We start from the raw sequence: 17143 nt of genomic DNA on the forward strand, positions 1-17143 counted from the left end.
GCATTTACCATACCTTACAATATACCGTACTTTACTTGAATTAGCTACATACTAGTTTCCCATAGTCACTCATGTGCCGATGTTAGCTATGCTTCATCAATGGTAATGGATTCCTCTTGGAATGGAAACTTATACATCTATGTCACTTGTATAGCATACTTTGTTTTTAGATATGCTAAGATTTTTGCTGAGCTTTGCCAACAGTCCTTGCATAACTGTTTTCTTTTTTTTCTGTACAACTGTACTCTGTATTAATAATAAAAATGGTCAATAAAAATTGTTACTTATAAAAATAAAAAATTATATTTTTAGTTATAGGTGGTTTCTGATGGGTTAGGTAATCTGTTGGCCTTTTTATATTTCTAGAGCAGTGGTCTCCAAACTGCAGCCCGGGAGCCAGATGCGGCCCTTTGCTTGCCTTGGACACCAGCAATACGGCACCATTCCTTCTACTAACACCAATGATAGGGCACTATTCCTTCCCTTGGTATCAATGATTGGTACAAAGTATGATTCTTCTGACTGACACCATCAGTGGAACACTATTTGTCCCATTGACACACAGGACCGGACTGACCATTTGGAAACCCGGGCACTGCCCGAGGGCCCGGGGTCAGTAGGGGGCCCCATGAGATGCCCCTGGTACCTTTTTCATAGGCTTTTTTGAGTTTGGGCAAGGAAACAGGGGCCCCATGATCCCCTATTGCCCGGGGGCCCCATGAGTTGTCAGTCCGCCCCTGTTGACACACTATTCCTTCCCCTTATTATTATACAGGATTTATATAGCGCCAACAATTTGCGCAGCGCTTTACAATATAAGAAAGACAGTACAATTACAATACATTTCAGTACAGAAGGAATGTGAGGGCCCTGCTCATGAAGCTTACAATCTAAAGGAAGGGGGAGGTAATACAAAAGGTGATAGCTGCGGGGCATGATCTGGCAGAGGTGATTCAAGTACAGTTCTTAGGTGGAGGTGGGGTAGGCTTCCCTGAAGAAGTGAGTTTTCAAAGATCGCCTAAAGGCAGGCAGGGTGGGGGCTGACCGGACATGCTGTGGTAGGGAGTTCCAGAGGATGGGAGAGGCTCTGGAGAAGTCCTTGAGGCGAGCATGATACCCTTATACCACCAACTGGCGCGATTCCTCCCACTAATACCAATGATGAAACATTGTATACTTTCATTGACACCAAAGCATTTTTTGTTCAGACTGGCTACATTCCAGCCCCCAGAGAGTCTGAAGTAAACTGGCTTTTTGTTTATAAACTTTGGAGACCCCTGTTCTAGCAGAGTCCATCATGATTTGCCTGTCTTAGGTCCTAGTGCTGTTCCCTTCCACTTTGTAGCCTTGAGTTGGGGACATCACACCTCCTGTTAATAAGAAGAAAAAAGGGCTTCTCATAATTGCCCTGTCAAGTGTGTAGCCTGGGGATCTCAAGCATCAGGATCTCCCCTACTGATTCCCTGAGGAATGGATTGTGAGAGGAAGAAGCACTTCCACCATCCAGCCCTGCTAAACATGGCCTGCAAGGGCTATCAGAGCAATTCAGTGGAGGACAGAAGATTTGGGATTTTCATGTTTGACCACATGGATCTGCTAAACACGTAATGATCTCATTTATGCTGGTTCCTACCATCTGGGGAGTTTTCACCCAGAATTTCGGGTGTTGGTGGTGTCTTCCCTTCACGTTATCCACTTTGTCCTGTTTGCAACATTAACTGACCTTATGCAGTAGGAAGCTGGACCATTTCTTCCTTTGGATGTAGACATTGAGGGTGGAAATCTACTCAATATTTACACAAAATTCCGGCATCTTCCCACTGTTCAGGGACAATTTCAGGATTCTGTATCAGGTGGTCCTGTTTGAGGGGCAACATGGCATGCAGTAACCATCGCACCTCTTAGGCTTTTAATTGCTTCCTACTACTATGGACACAATATAGTATGGGTAGTCAACCTTGGCACCCCAGCTGTGCTAAAACTACAAATCCCATCATGACTCTGAGTCAGAAGGGATGTCTGAGTCTTGCAGTGCCTCAAAGGACTTGTAGTTCCTCAACAGCTGGAGTGCTGATGTTACCTACATATGTAATATAAGCGTCTTTACAGTTCTCCCAGTGTATAGAAATATAGCTGCTAATCAGTTTAAATCTCCACTTTTCATTTGACCTAACTTTTGAGTACAGCCTTCATCCACCATTCTAATATGAATGGGGAATATTAGAGACTTCAGAGGCAGACTCTATATGGGACTAATTGCCTTCTAGCTCCTTAGCTGAGTTTCCTAATTCACTTGCTTCTGCCCAAAAATGTGAATATTCCATCCTGCAGTACCAGCATTTACCATAGAAATTCTGCACCTCCGGCACTGCTGGTAATGTATTTTAAATAAAGTGGTAAGAGACAAAGAGCCGCACTGGAGATCCAGTAATTCTACAATTGTAGTGTTTTCCTGTAACAGTCTGTCATTCCACATACATCAGTTTAAATGATCTAAAGACCCCAAGGTATGGGGGGAGGGGGAAGGGATTGCTACTGGAACTCACAATGTTACATAACAAGCTGGAATAATTGGCGGTTGAATTTGCATTCTGAGATATACCACACTGTTCTCACAACACGTGGGGGTGTATTTTTTAAAAAAAACCACATAGCTGACGGCAGGGGCGGACTGACAACTCATGGGGCCCCTGGGCAATAGGGGATCATGGGGCCCCTGTGTCCTTGCCCACACTCAAACCACACCCAAAAAAGCCTATGAAAGGTACCAGGGACATCTTATGGGGCCCCCTATTGACCCCAGGCCCTCGGGCAGTGCCCGAGTTCCCCAATGGTCAGTCCGCCCCTGGCTGACCGTTTACTGAAACTGCTTGTATATTCATTCTGTGAGAGTTGGGAAAAATCAAATATTCTCAGGCTATATAATCTGCAATCTGCAGAGTCAAGATTCACACAAAGGGCCAGTTCACACCATTGAAATGCAGTCCGGATGCGTTTCTGGATGTGTGTTTTTGACACGTTCTGGTGCAGTTTTGATGTGTTTTTTTATGCATTCCATTTAATTTTTTCTCCTTTCATTTTCTTCAACTTAATAAGGACATGTGTGTACTGGTGCGTTTTTTATGTGTTTTACTGTGTTCCAGTACAGTACAGAAAAAATGCATCATGTTCTACTTTTTTTTCTGGAACTGGAATGCACTGGAACTGACCACACTGGTGTGAACTATGCCATTAGAAACTGTGTAACCTACTATCAGTGTGTTTTTGATGCAGAAAAAAATGCACTGGACTGCACGTGGTGTATATTGTCCCTGAGCCTGGGTTCATACTGATGCGATTCAGACTACGTACTGGTTTTTGTGCGATTTATGCACCGCATCATGATCACACCCCGTTCATATGAACCACTGCGGGTGTGTATTTTAAGTTAATGACACCCCAAAAACAGTTCGTAAAACATGGTGTGATGTGCAGAATCAGATCAAGTGGGTGTGAACATCCATGCAATCCAATTCTGGTGAGGACTAAGGGCTAATTCACACTAGATGCATTTCAGTGCGTTTTTATTCTGCATCAAAAATACATGCACAGTGTTTTCCATGTATTCCAACGGCCCTGGTTTACACAAGCGCAGTCAGTTCCAGTCAGTTTTCAGTGCAGAAAAAAAAGTAGAACACAGTGCAATTTTTCTGCACAGAACCATACTAGAACATAGCAAACTGCATCAAAACTGCACCGGAACTGCGTGTGGTGTGAACTGTGCGCAAAAAAGTATCCGGAGTGTGAACTGACCATTAAAAAGAGTTCTGCACTTTTTTGGTGCGGATGCGGTGTGATTTGAGCCATACAAAATGTATGGCTCAAATTGCACCACACAGAAATCACATGTGATTTGCACAGGAATGCAGTCCAGTTCCAATGCGAATCACGTGATGTACCACACCTCATTAGTGTGAACCTGGGCTGAATGTTATTTAAAAACAAATAAACAAAAAAAACAAACAAACAAACAAAAAAACTGTGTGAATGGAAAATACCACAATATGGTCACTAAATGGAGCTGAAAAACATACTTATTTATTTCCCACCATTTATTGCCCATACCGCAGTGTTTTCCCCATTTATACTTTTTTCAATGAACACCATTCGGCCAGCAGAGAATATAGTCTAGGAATGTTTTATTTTGATTTATTTTTGGCCCATTAGCACAGAATGAATTTTTATGAAGTTTCGATGGACGAACAGCCATGTAAAGTTTTTATAAATGCATCCCTAGGTGTAGACAAAAAAGGAAACTCTCTATGGTGGAGTCACTGTAGGGACTGCCTAATCCCTACAATGACATTTAGTTTTATGTTAAAAAAAATTCCAAGTTCTTAAGTTTAAAAACTTAAGAGTTATTATTATATTTGTAATTTGTTATATTATATTTGTTTTATATTTGTAATATAATATAAAAGTAGTTTTAGAAACAATGAATACATGCTCATATATAATATTTACTTTTCTACAATTTAAAGTGGTTGTAAAGCACAGTGGCTAAGTGGTTAGCATGTCTGCCTGGCAGTTCTAGGGTTGCTGGTTTGAATCCCAACCATGGCACCACCTGCCTGGAGTTTGCATATTCTCCCTGTTCCTGTGTGGGTTTCCTCCAGGTACTCTGGTTTCCTCCCACACTTTAAAGACATGCTGGTAAGTGAATTGGCTCCTGTCTAAATTGTCCCTAGTACATGTATGTATGAATGTGAGTTAGGGACCTTGGATTGTACACTCCTTGAGGGTTAGGGACTGATGTTAATGTACAATACATATGTAAAGCGCTGCATAAATTGACAGCACTATATAAGTACCTGAAATAAATAAACCTCAGACATGAAACGTGAACAAAGCATATCCATTTATAGTGCATACTTGTCTCAATTAAGAGCGTTAAGTGTCATTTCTGTCTGCTGCTTTGTTCCTCTTCTATCAGCATTAGCCACTTCTGAGAAGTTCTCCTGACACCAAGAGAAAAATGGTGACAGCAGATTGACAGCCTCAGCTCTGTTCCTGTGTGCTGTGTAGAGGAAGCAATTAACTCTCAGAGCTCTCCTGACTGAGCTCTGCAATGGACAATTTCAACTCTCCGCCCCCTTTTTTCTGAACTCTCAGACAAGCATTTAGGGCTCATGTACACTGCAGCTGATAAACTCACGTTCAGAAGCTTTTCTGCGTTTTTTTCAGCAGCCCCAGAACTCACCCTAATGTTTTCCTATGTGTCCATGTACACTATGTCGTTTACAGTCATTTACAGGCAATTGAGTTTACAGTTGTTTTTTTGAAAGCAGAAAACTTGCATTCAGCAGTACATTTTATCAGGGTTTCAAACACCAAATGCTTGTAAATGCAGCTAACCGCGTTTATAAGCGTTTACATTTGAAATTTTTTTTTAACTCTTCCATTTCCAGATGCTGTCCAGATCCTTTTTTCATCATGAAAAATGCAAGCAAAGTGTTTTCCCGGAGCTCAAATGGACCTGGTACACCATACTTTGAGGTTTTGCATGAAAGTAAATATGTTAGACACTGCTGCAAGAATTTCTGCACTGAAATGAGCTGGAACACATCCAAACACCACAAAAAAAAGACAGCTAATCTCAACAAATTCTGTTCTCTCTGCTTCTGCTCTTTCTATTTCTCTCAAAATGTCTTAAATAGTTAATCTTTTACTGTTTTTCAGTGCATTCTGGGAATTTTGGAAGGTCTCCTGAGGTTATCTTTAAAAAACGCTTCTAAACACAAACGCTCAAAAATGCGCATAAATGCAGTACGCAAGCACGGCTAAACAGACGTTTTTTAACCTACGTTTTCCAGCAGTCAGTTTCCATCGTTCAGAAGTGTCCCATGTACATGGGGCCTTAAACTCAGTACTTCGAAGGATGTAGAGAAGAATGTCACAGATAAACAGGTACAACTTATGTAGGATAATTTGTTTCATCACCCGAGGCCAGGCATTTTAATGGGTATATGTAATGGTTTGCAACCACTTTTAAAATTGACATTAACAAGTAAATACAATACATGATAAAACATACATTGCCCTAAAAAGTTTATTCCTAAAGAGCAATTGTAGTCTAAGTGCTTACAGCTCACAGGAAGCAGGAACAGGTCCCTCTTAAGGGCTCATTTAGACCTATGCATGTGCGTAGAGGTGCATTATTTGAAGTGTTAGTCCTGGTTCACACTGAATGTGGCATTGAAATCGTGCCACTTCAGTTGATTTCAGTTGATTTCAAAACTTCCGCTCAGTGCGATTCCATGTGTGGCTTACTTACATCTGTGCAACTTCATGCACAGATGTCAATGCAAGTCGCAAATGAAATCACCAAAAACAGTCAAAGTCACACCGATTTGAACAGTTCCATGAGTACGAATAAGGTGTGACTTGTCATGCAATTTTGAACTGTCAATTCGCATTGGTGTGAACTCTGACTATTTCCTTTGTGATTTGACATACGTTTTGATGCATGTTTTTAATGTGCTTTAATCTAGAATTTGGAGTGGATAGAATTTATTTATTTCAGGTACTTATATAGCACCGTCAATTTACACAGCACTTTACATATATATATTGTACATTCACATCAGTCCCTAACCCTAATCAGTCCCTGTACAATCTAAGGTCCCTAACTCACATTCATACATATACTAGGGCCAATTTAGACCAGAGCCAATTAACCTACCAGCATGTCTTTGGGAGTGTGGGAGGAAACTGGAGTACCCAGAGGAAACCCACACAGCCACAGGGAGAACATGCAAACTCCAGGCAGGTGGTGCCATGGTTGGGATTTGAACCAATGACCCTAGTGCTGCCAGGCAGAAGTGCTAACCATTTAGCCACTGTGCTGCCCATTGACCAAGGTCTTCTAATACCTGTTGCCAATAGGGATGCACTGATACCGGTATCAGTGCTGACATCAAGTATTTTCTTGAGCACTCGTACTCATGAAAATGCTCCCAATACCTTAACAAATACTTTTCAGTGCAATTTGCGTTAATGGATGGAAATTGCACCATAAAGAATAGCATGCGATTTAAACAGGAATGCGATTCCTATCCAAATCACATGCGGTTTCCCCATGGCTCCTGTGTGAATCCAGGCTTGTCATAGCAGAGTTCACACAGGAAACCTCCCTGCAGGCATCCCATGCTGAGTGTCAGTGGTAAGAGAGGAGAGGAAGCGTCGAGGATTTGACATCCCCACCACTTTCTTTCCTCTCGTTGCAGCGATGACATTGCGGGCTAGGCAGCACATCCCAAAAATCAGTTCACAAACATGTAAAACCCATGAGATCCGAATTTGGTGCGGACAAAAAAAGGGTCCTGCATAATTCTGATGCGGATGCGGTGTGATCTGATCCATACAAAATGTATGGCTCAAATTGCGCTGCACAGAAATCGCATGTGATTTGCTCACGAACGCGGAGCAGTTCCTGTGAGAATCGCATGCGATGTGCAGTGTGAACCGCCACTTACCACCCCTGCTGCTAGTGTGAATGAGCCCTTAGAGAAGAGATTCCTTTTACAGCCTGTCAGTACCGTATATTATACCACATGCAGCTCTGTATTCCCTACAGCCATCCAGTACAGAAGATGAGTGCCTCTATGGGCACCTTCTACTTGTTTGTATGACATTGTGTTTGTCTCACTGTCTTATTATCACACGCTTCCACATTTCTCCAGGGCATTGATCTGTTAATGCAAAAAACATTCCAAGCATAGCTGGTTCTATAAACTGTGAAGCAGAAATCTGGCAATTTTTTAAAACTGAACTCCAGGCACAAACAATTCACTTGTATATATTTCTCACTAGCTGAAAAGTATATCATTTCACATTGTGTGCAGCAAATGACTTTGCAAACCCAGTTATTACCATGTCAATATAGCAGACATCATCACTGTGCTGTGCCTGTGTAGAGGGCAGAGCTGTGGGAGGGGCCCGTCAGGCTCCACCCACTACAGGCTGCCTGCAGAAAGCTACAGGAGGGGGCGGGGACAAGACCAGTTGCCCTGCACAAGGAGAGAGAGCCCCAGTGGATGTCCGTGTTCTTTGGGCACTCAGACAGTACTGCATTAAAAACAGGCATGGTTCTGTGATGGACATCACTGCATAGACTCAGCAATACTTCTAGAAATCAGTGTCTGTGAATACAGTTCGCCATTCAAAAATGCAAGTTAAAATGATTCTAAAGGTAAAATAAAAAAAACAAACATTCATACTAACCTGGTCTGGGCAATGGTTTTACACAAAGCAGCCCTGATCCCCTTCCTCTCAGGTCCTCTGCCTGCCTTCCTGGCTCCTCCCCCCTACTGAGTGCCCCCATAGCAAGCCGCTTGCTATGGGGGGCACTCGTGTGTGCTTACTCCTGATGACATCTTTTTCAGGGAGCACCTTGCATATTTCTGCAGGACATCACTAAACCGCATACTGCATCTTTGACAACAGCATGGCTTTGTAGTAGTAGTGCTTAACTGGCCTGCCTGCAGTCCAGACCTTTCACCAAATGAAAATATTTGGAGCATCTTGAAACTAAAATACAACAAAGGAGACCCAGAACTATTGAGCAGTTAGATTCTTATATCAGGCAAGAATGGGGCAACATTCCTCTCCAAAAACTCCAGCAACTGGTCTCAGTTGTCAGATGTTTAAAAGTGTTGGTAAAAGAAGAGGAGATGATACAAGAGGTAAACATGGACCTGTCCCACTTTTCTGAGACGTGTTGCTGCCATCAACTTTTTTCTCTTATAATACTATATTTTTTCAGTTTAAACATTTGATTGTTTTCTATTTTCTATTGTGAATAGAATATGGGTTTGTGAGATTTGCAAATCATTGCGTTCTGTTTTTATGTAGATTTTACACTGTGCAACAACTTTTTTGGAATTGGGGTTATACAATTATTTCCAGCTTCTATGGGAATCCCATAACTATGGCACATACATGCATACTTGCGCCAAGCTGGACCAATGTAACTACAGTGGATATAAAAAGTCTACACACCCCTGTTAAAATGTCAGGTTCTGTGATGTAAAAAAAATGAGACAAAGATAAATCAATTCAAAAACAAACTGAAATCTTTTAGGGGGGGAAGTAAACATAAAAAACTAAAATAATGTGGTTGCATAAGTGTGCACACCCTCTTATAGCTGGGGATGTAGTTGTGTTCAGAATTAAGCAATCACATTCAAAATCATGTTAAATAGGAGTCAGTACACACTTGCCATCATTTAAAGTGCCTCTGATTAGCACCAAATAAAGTTCAGCTAGTTTTAGTAGGTCTTTCCTGACATTTTCTTAGTCGCATCCTACAGCAAAAGCCATGGTCCACAGAGAGCTTCCAAAGCATCAGAGGGTTCTCATTGTTAAAAGGTATCAGTCAGGAGAAGGGTACAAAAGAATTTCCAAGGCATTAGATATACCATGGAACACAGTGAAGATAGACATCAAGTGGAGAAAATATGGCGTAACAGTGACATTACCAAGAACTGGACATCCCTCCAAAATTGATGAAAAGACGAGAAGAAACTGGTCTGGGAGGCTGCCAAGAGGTCTACAGCAACATTAAAGGAGCTGCAGGAATATCTGACAAGTACTGGCTGTGTGGTACATGTGACAACAATCTCCCGTATTCTTCATATGTCTGGGCTATGGGGTAGAGTGGTAAGATGGAAGCCTTTTCTTATGAAGAAAAACATCCAAGCCCGGCTACATTTTGAAAAAACACATCTGAAGTCTCCCAAAAGCATGTGGGAAAATATGTTATGGTCTGATGAAACCAAGGTTGAACTTTGTGGCCATAATTCCAAAAGATATGTTTAGCGCAAATACAACACTGCACATCACCAAAAGAATATCATACCCACAGTGAAGCATGGTGGTGGCAGCATCATACTTTGGGGCTGTTTTTCTTCAGCTGGAACTGGGGCCTTAGTCAAGGTAGAGGGAATTGTGAACAATTCCAAATACCAGTCAATATTGGCACAAAACCTTCAGGCTTCTGTTAGAAAGCTGAACATGAAGAGGAACTTCATCTTTCATCATGACAACGACTCAAAGCATACATCCAAATCAACAAAGGAATGGCTTCACCAGAAGATGAAAATTTTGGAATGGCCCATGCAGAGCCCAGACCTGAATCCAAACAAAAATCTGTGGGGTGATGTGAAGAGGGCTGTGCACAGGAGATGCCCTCGCAATCTGACAGATTTGGAGTGTTTTTGCAAGGAAGAGTGGGCAAATATTACCAAGTTAAGATGTGCCATGCTGATAGACTCATACCCAAAAAGACTGAGTGCTGGAATCAAATCAAAAGGTGCTTCAACAAAGTATTAGTTTAAGGGTGTGCACACTTATGCAACCATATTATTTTAGTTTTTTATTTTTACTTCCCTCCACCTAAAAGATTTCAGTTTGTTGTTCAACTGAGTTGTACAGCTTATAGATTACATTAAAGGTGGAAAAAGTTCTGAAATAATTTATCTTTGTCTCATTTTTTTACATCACAGAAACCTGACATTTTAACAGGGGTGTGTAGACTTTTTATATCCACTGAATGTATAAATTGCCAGAAATAAACTTCTTTATTCTTTTTAATCTCCAACACATGGATCATGCTTTATACCCATTACTTCAGGTTTATAAACAGTCATAATGAAAGCAGACAACAGCCAATTAAACACACTGGTAGAGTCCCGTATCCCTAGATAAACACTATTAGACTAATTGGTTTCCCTGTAAATATACAATTGTTATTATGAAACACAACAGTTAACAAACACACAGAATTCACTTTCCAAGTTGATGCAATCTTTGTTGTCTGATATTTTATAACAGAGCTTCTACCTACAAATATAAAAAGAGATCCCTGATACTAATTTTAGCAATGACGTGGCTGCATAGTAAACAATGTAACCAGCAGAGGCAATGATTGAAGGGTCAGGGGGTCCCCTGCTTTTTTGACACACCTCCATGAACTGAATAGGGCAGATTTCCCACTAGCCTTCTTGTAAAATGGACCCTGGGTAGGCAACCAATGTCTTTTGCTGCATAACAATGCAAACCTCTAGAGCTGGGTTACTCTACCAGGGAGCCATGGAGCCCTATGGTTCCTCAAGAGGTTGTTAGGGGTTTCTTGAGCAATAAGCAATGTCCATCTCACAGATACATTCCACCAACATCATTGATCTTTTCAGCTACTATTTATTTATTTCAGGTACTTATATAGTGCTGTCAATTTATGCAGTGCTTTACATATATATTGTACATACACATTAGTCCCTAACCATCAAGGGGCATACAATCTAAGGTCCCTAACTTACATTCATACATACACATACTAGGGACAAATTAGACAGGATCCAATGAACCTACCAGCATGTCTTTGGAGTGTGGGAGGAAACCAGAGTACACAGAGGAAACCCACACAGGCACAGGGAGAACATACAAACTCCAGGCAGGTGGAGCCATGGCTGGGATTCAAACCAGCAACCCTAGTACTGCCAGGCAGAAGTGCTAACTATTTATAAGGGGGTAATTTTTCCCAATGAACACAAGTGTAAGGAGCATTCTTCCCACTGACATCACACTAATGTATCATGAGCTGTAGATATAGACATTTTTAGCAGGGGTTCCCTGAGCCCGGAAAGTTATTTCAAAGGATCCTCTGTGTTAAATGGTTGAGAAAGGCTTCTCTAGAGAGGGCATATACTGTGTCCCAGGTTTTGTCAGAAGGCGGCACAGCAAGTTACGCAGATAAAGCACTTTATAGCCACTCCGAAGACCAACAGACATTGAGGCTCTTCTTTAGACATAAGACAAGGAAGCTCATGGTGACGTCTCTTGGGCTGCTGCCAGTGGAAGACTAGGAGAAAACGCTAGCAGCTAGCTCTATCATGACAGGGATAGATTCCTGTGCACTAAAAGTGTACCATGCGAAGTGCGCAATGGTGCGGCAGTCATTGTTGGGCATGGCGAACGGTGGGTGTTCATAAAGAACATGGCTTATTGTGACACATCTTTTCCTGTCCTCCAGCATTAGCTTTCTTTGCAGCTCCTTGTATTTGGTCACATCCCAGGGTAGTGAAGGAACTTGGTGCTGGAAGATACTGTGATTGCAGGTCTGAACTAGTGAACAGGTAGCTTTACAAGCCCTGCTCAGGATGGAGATAGAAAAATCAGCGCCAACCAAAAAACAAATTGAAGAGTCCAAGATAACCTAAAAACAGGGCTTGACAAACCCCAGGCGCTAGGTCGCCATGGCGACTAGAAATTGCAACCTGGCACCTGGGTTCACACACTGCCTCTTATTGACTTCAATGAGTAATCGCGCTTCCCCCCATAGACTTCAATGGGAATTCGCACCCCCCCCATAGACTTCAATGGGAAATCGCGCCCCATAGACTTCAATGGAAACTGTGCCCTATTGACTTCTTTTTTTTTTTTTTAAGATTTGTTTTTAAATTCTATTAGTTTTGCAGAAGATAAATACAAAACAGAGCCTCTGGGCGTTCCCCGGCTCAAACTCAATACAGCCAAAACAACACAAACTAAGAGAACAACCAAAGAGAGAACAGGTGCTCAACATCTTCTTGAACCAAATGCGATTTCTCCTGCGCTCCGGGACCCAGGCCGGTGGTGAGTAGATGAAATCAAACTCCAAAAAAGCAACCATTGGAGTATACAAGGTCGTGCAGCTCCAAACCAAGGCTGGGGAAGCCCGAACAGAACTGTGAAGTGAAACAACAAGAAGCGCACCAACCTTGTGCATTACCTCAGTAACCAAAATTTATTTAGTAAAAGAATGGTACTCACAAACAGCGAATAAAAACAGGCATGTAAGTCCTCCAAGGGACTTCAAAGGCAAGAGGCCAGTGCAAATCCCATCATGGGGGTAAGCACTCAGTACAGCTGATGCGTTTCGAAGGTCATGCCTTCTTCCTCAGAGCTCTGCCTGTTTTTATTCGCTGTTTGTGAGTACCATTCTTTTACTAAATAAATTTTGGTTACTGAGGTAATGCACAAGGTTGGTGCGCTTCTTGTTGTTTCGCTCAACATCTTCTTGCCAGATTATACCACGGCAGAGTGTGGGGAAAACCGAAGGCAGAGGTTGGAGAGCTCTTAGGCATGGTCAACTGCCAGCGCCCCATAGACTTCAATGGGAAAACACTTCTCATAGACTTCAATACAAAAACTCCTGTCAATAGCAATCCTATGTGAACACTTACAGTGGATATAAAAAGTCTACACACCCCTGTTAAAAACTCAGGTTTCTGTGATGAAAAAAAAAGTGACAAAGATAAATCATTTTAAGATTTTTTCCACCTTTAATGTAACCTATAAACTGTACAACTCAGTTGAACAATAAACTGAAATCTTTTATGTGGAGGGAAGTAAAAATAAGAAACTAAAATAATATGGTTGCATAAGTGTGTACATCCCTACACTAATCCTTTGTTGAAGCCCTTTTTGATGTGATTCCAGCACTCAGTCTTTTTGGGTATGAGTCCATCAGCATGGCACAGCTTGACATGGCAATATTTGCCCGCTCTTCCTTGCAAAAACCTGTCAGATTGCGAGGGCATCTCCTGTACACAACCCTCTTCAGATCACCCCACACATCGGATTCAGGTCTGGGCTCTGGCTGGGCTATTCCAAAACTTTAATCTTCTTCTGGTGAAACCTTTCCTTTGCTGATTTGGATGTATGCTTTGGGTCATTGTCATTCTGAAAGATGATATTTGGAACTTTATAAATGTGATTCTTGTGAGCTACTATGGTGTATTTATATTAAGGGAAATATACTGTATAAATAAAATCTACCAAATATTTTTATATATCATGTGTGTTTGATATGTGCAATAATTAAACTAATACGCAATTAACTGAATTTATAAATGAATAGGTAAATAAATAAATGAATGAATAGATGAGTGGGTTGCCTACACTATACACATACTCATACCAATGTGTCTAAATAAATCAAAAACCCGTGGTGTCGCGCTGCACTAACAATACATTAAATAAACATATAATAAATAAATTATTAAAATATATTGCAATCAAATAAAAAGTGAATGAGTCCTAATAAATTTCCTCGGCATGATATTACAATCACGCTAGTGCTGCATGCATATCTTAAAAAAAAATCCTCAAATGAATCCTCAAACAATCCGTGATCCTATGATGTCTTCTAATGGTATATTACCAAACAAATATAGTCCACCAATTCATATATATTGTGCGCCTTCACCATTTGTGCTCTCACCGGACGTATATGTCCAAACCGTTACGTGAGGTCATACAAGCTTGTGTCCGTTTAATTCGGTTCAGAGGTAGACAAATGGATAAATCCCTGTATCCCAAATGGATGAATGGAGCTTTTCCTTTTTCCCAGCAGGGGGTCTTACCATTACCTAGAGCAGTGTTTTTCAACCTTTTTTGTGCAAAGACACACTTTTTTCATGAAAAAAATCACGAGGCACACCACCATTAGAAAATGTTAAAAAAATTTACCTCTGTGCCTATATTGACTATATATAAAGTAATTCTTTTGAATAGGAATCAAACACAAAGAAATTATTTTATAATTTTATAATTGGACCTGGGGGCCGGACCAAGAGTAGTTGAATGATGTGTATGTGTCATCCATAGTAAGTATAGTAATATTCCCCCATAGTAAGCATAGTAATTAATCCCCCATATAGTAATTCATCCCCCATAGTAATTCATCCCCCATATAGTAATTCATCCCCCATAGTAATTCATCCCCCATATAGTAATTCATCCCCCATAGTAATTCATCCCCCAAAGTAATTAATCCCCCATATAGTAATTCATCCCCCATAGTAATTAATCCCCCATATAGTAATTCATCCCCCATAGTAATTCATCCCCCATATAGTAATTCATCCCCCATAGTAATTCATCCCCCATATAGTAATTCATCCCCATAGTAATTCATCCCCCATAGTAATTAATCCCCCATATAGTAATTCATCCCCCATAGTAATTAATCCCCCATATAGTAATTCATCCCCCATAGTAATTCATCCCCCATATAGTAATTCATCCCCCACAGTAATTCATCCCCCATAGTAATTCATCCCCCATATAGTAATTAATCCCCCATAGTAATTCATCCCCCATATAGTAATTCATCCCCCATAGTAATTCACCCCCCATATAGTAATTCATCCCCCCTATAGTAATTCATCTCCCATATAGTAATTCATCCCCCATATAGTAATTCATCCCCCATATAGTAATTCATCCCCCCCTATAGTAATTAATCCCCCATATAGTAATTCATCCCCCATAGTAATTCATCCCCCATATAGTAATTCATCCCCCATAGTAATTCATCCCCCCTATAGTAATTCATCCCCCATAGTAATTCATCCCCCATAGTAATTCATCCCCCATATAGTAATTCATCCCCCATAGTAATTCATCCCCCATATTAATTCATCCCCCATATTAAGTCCCCAAGCCCCCCCTGTGTCAATTCACTTACCTTTGCTCCGCGCGTTCCTCTCGCCGTTCCGGTGTAGCATGAAAATCTGTCTCCTATGAGGATCCGTCCCCCTCGACGTATCTGCGCATGTGCCAGTTTCAGGCATTAGCAGCCGATCGGCGATCTCTGGCACATGCGCAGATACGTCGAGGGGGACAGATCATCCTGACAGTATCACGCTCCGCGGGCCGGATTAAAAGGTCCGCCGGGCCGTAGTTTGCCCATTGCTGTTCTAATGATTGGTCTATTTGTGAGCCGAGGCCACATGTTACGGATGAAATTGCAATTTTTCCCACGGCACACCAGACAATATCTCACGGCACACTAGTGTGCCGCGGCACAGTGGTTGAAATACGCTGACCTAGAGATCCTTTTCTTGGAGGCGGATGGATGGAGTTATCCCTCTTCCCACTAGGGGGTCTCTTGACTCCTTTCAAACTTGTTCAGTCAGGGAAGGCAGCAGGATACAAAGGGCAGCTTGCTAAATTCACAGGCAGGTCTCCAACCAGTCAGGACTGGAACTGAAATGCAGAGAGCCCAATTAAAGGGACACAAGCTTTGATGAAAGGCTTCCATCTTGCCACTCTACCCCATAGCCCAGACATATGAAGAATACGGGAGATTGTTGTCACATGTACCACACAGCCAGTACTTGCCAGATATTCCTGCAGCTCCTTTAATGTTGCTGTAGGCCTCTTGGCAGCCTCCCAGACCAGTTTTTTTCTCGACTTTTCATCACTTTTGGCGGGACGTCCAGTTCTTGGTAACGCCATTGTTGTGCCATATTTTCTCCACTTGATGTTGACTGTCTTCACTGTGTTCTATGGTATATCTAATGCCTTGGAAATTCTTTTGTAACCTTCTCTTGACTGATACCTTTTAACAATGAGATCCCTCTGATGCTTTGGAAGGTCTCTGCGGACCATGGCTTTTGCTGTAGGATGCGACTAAGAAAATGACCTACTAGAACAGCTGAACTTTATTTGCTGTTAATCAAAGGCACTTTAAATGATGGTAGGTATGTATTGACTCCAATTTAACAGGATTTTGAATGTAAATAAAGAAAAGGTGCAGCGCATATAATAGAACAGATTTGTATCTATAAATAATCCTTATTAGCAACCAAAATTCCTTAAAGTGCAAATAGAATAAACCAAAGAACACATAAAAGTCCCATTAATTGCTTAATTGTGAACACAGCTACATCCCCAGTTATAAGAGGGTGTGCACACTTATGAAATCACATTATTTTAGTTTCTTATGTTTACTTCTGCCTCCCCGAAATGATTTCAGTTTGTTTTTCAATTGAGATGTACAGTTTATAGGTTACACTAAAGGTGGAAAAAGTTCTGAAATGATTCATCTTTGTCTCATTTTGTTCACATCACATAAACCTGACATTTTAACAGGGATGTTTAGACTTTTTATATCCACTGTATGCCTAGAATGTAGAGCTACAAACACGCATAGGACTCTTTTAATAATGGCACTCAAAACACAATGCGTGTGGATTACATATGGTGAACCACCTTAATATGAGCACAAAATATGTAGCCTGTCATGTTATTCTGTGAGTTTCAAAACTAATCTACA

The 17143-nt window shown here is 41.3% G+C and overlaps 1 protein-coding gene across 2 annotated transcripts in view; it reads right to left on the minus strand.

The window, feature by feature from the left end:
* Positions 1 to 17143, minus strand: part of ERICH5 (glutamate rich 5) — a 62219-nt gene that overhangs the window by 16703 nt on the left and 28373 nt on the right. The gene's annotated exons all lie outside the window — the stretch shown is intronic.

This window comes from Staurois parvus, unplaced genomic scaffold, assembly GCF_062004578.1.
Source record: "Staurois parvus isolate SC_StPar_1 unplaced genomic scaffold, SC_StPar_1.0 ptg000052l, whole genome shotgun sequence".
In the NCBI taxonomy this organism is placed as follows: domain Eukaryota; kingdom Metazoa; phylum Chordata; class Amphibia; order Anura; family Ranidae; genus Staurois; species Staurois parvus.